Genomic DNA, 6,134 nt, shown 5'->3' on the forward strand with positions numbered 1-6,134 from the left:
ATTTCTCTGTCCAAGGCACCGCTAATAACAACAACCATCCACCTAAGGCAGCTAAGGCAGCCAAAGCAATCGTACCTTTCTTTGTACGTAGAGGACGCGACATTAACGCCCGAGCACGTAACAGTGGTATTGGCTATCAAGCGGGTTCTTGGCTCATCTGAGCCACTCTTTATCCTCTACGTATCTCGATTGAGGAACCATTGAGGAACCATTGAGGACCGAGACATGGAAGCAGCTGGACCCAGGTCGAGCCGCCTATCCGCCTATCGCTCGAATGGTCATGATTTTTTGCATGCGCCCAAATTTTTTGCTCCCAATTTTTCCGACTAGAAATGGGGACAAAAGTGCAAAATTGCATCTCATTCAGGGAGTTTTTTTCCCCCTTGATCCCCTCAACGAACGTGCGAGGTTGGAGTTTGATTGTTGTGTATGAGTATGTGGGACTGTGTGCCCGTTACGAATTCCCTCTGAACTGGTAAGAAAGCCATCTGCTATGACCGAGGAATGAGAACTCTCGTGTCATTTGAGTATATACTGTACCTACAATACGCTAGTGAACGTTCTTCAACGGCTTTTCGCCCGGGGAACTGTATTCAAATCAGAGAAATGGCATTCACAAAAACTGTCTCCTTTTAAAGATTCATATCCCATCTGACTTCTTTTTGTCCCACTAGTCAGTAAGGCATTTAAAAGCAAAAAGGATCATTTTTTTTGCCAGGAAATCAATCGCTCCCAATCCTGCAAATGTATTTAGGCATACATTATATGTAAAAGGAAAGGAAGGACTGGAACAATATCAAATAGCTGCCGGCTTAAGTAAGAATATCTGATTGTTCAACATGAAAAAGAGATCCCCAGGTCCAAGTCTTTCTATTTCAGTTGAGATCGCTCATGGTCCAATTGAAGCCATCCTTTGATAAGAGTCCATCTTGAGAGGCACCTGTTGACAATAAAACTGGTGGCTCTTTTACCGTCGTTTATGGGTTTCAACCATCCCCCATCACATCAAGCCTCTTGCCTCGGCAGACGAGGCTCCGATTCTCTGCTGTACCCTTTTCTACCGAGGGTTTTTGCCCTCATCAAATTGAAATGTCGTGAATTTATTGGCCGACTGGAGCGGGTTGAATTGAAGTTGAGCAAGTCCAATTCAGTAGTAGTATTCTTCATGGCCTGATTCCAGGATAATCCCTTTCCACTTGACTTGAACGAGGAGTAACCCTTCAAATCGGAATTGCTCGCCGTGTTTTGTGTACGAGCACTACTGCATACTGCATAGTGTGTGCTACCACTACTTGTCCGTGGTAATGGATCCAGAGAAAAAACGGGTTAGCCTTTTTTGTTGCGGTTAACTTGGCTGTCTGGGATACAGGTGGTTGGATTCCCCTTCAAAATTGGCTTATCTGATAAGGAAGGGATCAGTCGATGAGGAAAGGCCTTTCAGAGGGCAATAAAAGTCACCACCGCCTCCTTCGTTTTCGTCTCTCTGGGCCATCGGTATTTTCGTTTCATTTCTTTCGTCAAAAGTCGCCAGATCAGAGGAGGCTGTCTCACTTTGAATTGAAGGAGGAATCGAAAAATTTCCATATTAATTGGCTTTGGGTCTCGTCGAATGGTGAGTCTCTTTTGATTCTTGGCATTTTCTTGAGTCTCTTCCTTTCTCCCTTCTTCTGAAACGAGACAAACGTCAGTCCAATCATCACTTTGTAGTCTTGGTCCATTGTACCTAATGGTGTTCAGCCAGTCGTGGTGTAAGGATCAGTCAGGACTTGAATGGTTTCTGGGTGTGTTTTGGACGAAGGGTGGGGCGGGTGAAACATAGAAGACTAGATTTGAAATTAGATCAAAGCTCGAGAAAATTGGAAATGCCTGGAAATTACAGGGCTTCAGGGTAAAAGCATGGAAACGAAAATCCCAAAAGCCACGCCGATGAAACGGTATTAGTTCTAGATAAATTTCCCTGTTGGCGCCAAAATCCTGGCTTGTTCATTTCGATTTCGTGAAATTAATCGCCTTGGGTCGTGGTCGGAGAGCGAGAAAGGAAGAGAGACAGAAAGAAAGAAAAAAAAGAAAAAGGCACACCATTCACCAATGGACAAGTCAGCATTTTCCAACCACCACCACCACCACCACCACTACGAAACCATTTATCGTCTGAATTGTAATCGAAGAAGCGGATCTCGATCTTGAAACAACGGATTTGCCGTGGACAGCACTCCAGGAGGTCTCAAAGGATATATTGGAGAGTCCGGGTGAGCTCATCCAGATTACTTACTTCTCCATGGGCTGACCAGGTGCTGTGCAATCTCGTGTTTTTGGCCAAAGTACCGACGCTATACCTAAACCACCACCACCATCACCATCATCGCCACATCCACTACCACATCCATTGGCTTATCCACATCATGGTGGGGCCGATTTGGCACCTTCTTTCCACCTTCCTCTGAATGACTCGGTATCTACATTTAGCAGGAAAAAAGTGAAGTCAACCAAACCAGGGAAACAAACGATATCACATTGAACGGCACTAGTAAATTGGTGCATTGAAGGGCAACATGTGTTTTCTGTTTCGTTGTAGAAATTTGACGTTTTGGACGAAAAAACTCTCCCTCCAAACTTGCCTGGTCGTCGGGCAGGAGTCAATAATGGGCCGTTTCAACCATTGGTGAACCATTTCAGACATGATTTAAGGTAGCCAACCCCACCAGTCCTGCTCAGCAGTTTGGGTGATCATTGCCATGTCTCTGGGGCTGACAAATGGGAGATAGAGACTAGTCCTCGCCGCTGAATCCATATCATGCCCCCCGCTGTGCAAATACAGATCTAATGACCTTCTTTGAGGATTGTGGTCAAAACTCGTGTTTTTGTGTTCTGCTTTCGTATTTAACCACTCATGTGCGGATCCCATTTGTCTTCGATGTCCGACCGACTGATCTTCGCTTGGTTGGTTGGTTGGTTGGTTGGTTAGTTGGTAGGTCGGTCCAGGGATCGGGAGGACATATCCAACCATTGTATGTACACACGTTGGGTTAAACGCAGAGGGGGAAGATAGAGTGACAGAGCAATCATTTCTCGAGCAAGCGCAATTTTCTTCAAACAAATGAACAATTCAACAGCCATGAAAGGCGAGAAGCATCCGCCCCAGACTTGGTAGATTGTTTTTATTTCGTTTCTCGCAGGGCAATAGTGAACCTCACACTTCACATGGCTCAGTCGCTCTAACGACCATAACGGACGGACTGGATCGTTTATTGGTTGTGAATGACAAATTCCACGAGAGTTTAGATTTAATCTTATTCGTGCCCGAGACCTCTTCTTTCTTGAGTGAGTCTTCTTCTTTTTATGCTTTATCTGTTTACTGCTTGAGTTCAGTCCTGGCTAGACACATACTTATGTACTAGAGCGACTGGCTATGTAAAGCAGCTAAACTTGACTCAGGCAAGCCAGTCGTCCGTGCTCCAATCATCGTCAACAACAACAACAACAACGAGAGGAGCAGGATCACCAACAATAACCATTTGAAAAGTAGCCATTTTATTGGGCCCTCTTGTAGTTGAGCGTGTCTCTGTCGTGTTCCAGGTTTAGTTGAGATGTAGCAACTGCCAAAACAGAAAGGAGCTCTATTTGGTTTGCCTGTCCCGTTGGGGCTGGCTGGTTGGCTGCCTTTAGGTTGAAATTCAGTTACTAAGTTTACAAGAAAACTAGGATTTGTTGCCTCTGTCTTCGTTTCTTGGCTTCTCTCTTTTTAAGTTGGAGTGGTTTATGGTCCCCTCTTCAATTCATTTTACGCCCGTACACTCTCTCTATCCATTGGGCAGAGGGATTTCCAAATACCTCTGAAAACTTGACCTCCTTCCTGCTCGAATATCGTACACAAATGTACGGAATGTCGTAGTTGCTTCATTTTTCGATTCTACTAATGAAAGGCAAACCACTTGGCCTCCATTTACCAAAAGTCCTGACAGAAACTGATGGGCTGCGTGTGTCTCGGGTGGTATGATTCCTTTCTTCCTCTGCTTTCAATTACAAATAAATCTTCTTTTGTTCCCCTTTATGGTCCAGACCAATGGCTGATGATGGACCCAGGGAGAACGGAGTAGGGAACAATCTGCTACTGCATTCAATTCCTTCAAGTTAGGGAGCTCTCACCCTCTCGTTCCTGCTTCCATCTTTCTTGCCACCTACTAACCTACCAACCAACCAACCAGCCAACCAACCAACCAACTAAACACACTGGCACCTAACCATTCCATTCAGCCTGGCTAGCGGCATCCCGTGGTATTCATGAGACTCCATACGTTTCTTAGCGGGCTGTTGTAGTCGTAGTAGTAAAGGTAGGAGTAGTTTGTATGAGTTTTTTCCGCCCCTTTTTATTGTGTGTTAACATGTGAGCTTACTTTATGAACCCCTGGACCATTTCTTTTCTCAAGAACCCTTCGATCCACGAGTGTGAATGCACACCCCAAATGGAATAATAGGGGAGCAATCCAGCTATTAAGGATGTGTGCCAGTCGACATCCCATCAAATAAACGCACACATGAGCCAACGAATGAAGAAACAAACATGGCTCAATCCCAAACTCGTTTGGGTCTTTCTTGGGACACCCAGAACCAGCGAGTTGGTCGGATTTCCATTGAGCAATATTGGAAAGGTGCCTTGACCGTCGTTCCTTTGGGTCATGAATTATGGCCCTCGATCTCTCATGCTGAAGAAGACAACACGGACCGAATTTATCACAGATTCGAGATTGGCAGAGCACTCACTAACCACGAAATGAATTGATTTTTTATCTATTGGGCTCTTTGTGATCTGGCTTTAACTGGGTAGATTGGATATACTGTATAGTCTTTTCTTGAAGCACGGCGTCAGTCCGATCAGTGGCCAACTACACATTTTCGAGAGCGTAATGGAAAGAGGGGTAAAATCAACATGAAGTCGCTTAATTTATGGCAATGATCTGTCAGATCACAGCCATTGCCTCAGTCAGACCCAATCGGCGGCAATAGTGTACTGTGTGATACGCACTTGGATATCCATGGCTCTCTTTGCTTCTTGAAACCAATTACAAAAAACATCTCTTTGCTATTGATACTCGGGAATCATAGATGGAATCTTGACTCTCGTTTGGGTCTGAGGCCAATCAAGTGCTTAATTCTTAAGAAAGACCCAGTGAACGACTATTGGAAAGAGTTCACGAGAGGTCAATTTTTATGGCCCTTTGGGGAGCGGTGAAACCGTGAGAGAAGTGAAAACACACCACACCCCAAAATTACAAGTACCCGGTACATAGAGCGAGTGTCTGGTGGAGCTTTGAAAATCCAACCGCTAGCAATGGTAATGGATAGAAAGAGCTCCTGTGCAGTGTCAAGCATCCCAATCCAAGGATGCTACCCTTTCAACGGAATAAAAACTCAATGTCGTGATGTTGCTTTTTCTCGGTATTTTGATGTTTTTTGACAACAGCCTCCCTCAATCGTCTGCCAAAAAGTCAGAGCTCGATCATCATGTCGTGAACATGGTGAACATAGCCGTGGTGATGGAAGAAACGCCTGAGGCTATGAATGATGTTTGAGCTACTAATATTATTAAGCCATAGGAAATGAAAATGGTTGCCATACCGTACCTCACAGCACATGCCCGAATCTTGTTCTCGAGTCTGCAGCCACGAGCAACGGAGAAGAGAAAGAAGAACCACCAAACATACCTCCTTCTCCTTTTTTCCTCTGCATATTCGATATGATGGGAATTGGTTGGTGGAAAGAAACACTGTCAGGTTTGGTTTGCACTTGGCAATAGTCGAGGATTTTTGTTCCAATTCAGGAATTGATTCGAAATCAACCCTTGCGTTTCGGCCAGTGCTGGTTGGTATAAGTTAAACGCTTTGATCCCCTGGGATGTTTTATTTGATTTATTCTCGAAATTCGATGAGGATGTTCCTCCCGGAGGGAGGGCAAATCATCACGATGAAGTCGCCAACCAGCCAGCCAGCCAGCCAACCAACCAACCAACCAACCAACCAAGCATCTGTGGAAGCGCCAATGAACAGTTCGAGGCCGAACTCCCAGAAATTATGAGCAATAAAAATCATCAATCCACGACCCAAAACTATCCTGGCCTCCAAACAGGCTCCAGGCTA

The sequence above is a fragment of the Tigriopus californicus genome, chromosome 3 (assembly GCF_007210705.1).
Source record: "Tigriopus californicus strain San Diego chromosome 3, Tcal_SD_v2.1, whole genome shotgun sequence".
NCBI lineage: Eukaryota > Metazoa > Arthropoda > Copepoda > Harpacticoida > Harpacticidae > Tigriopus > Tigriopus californicus.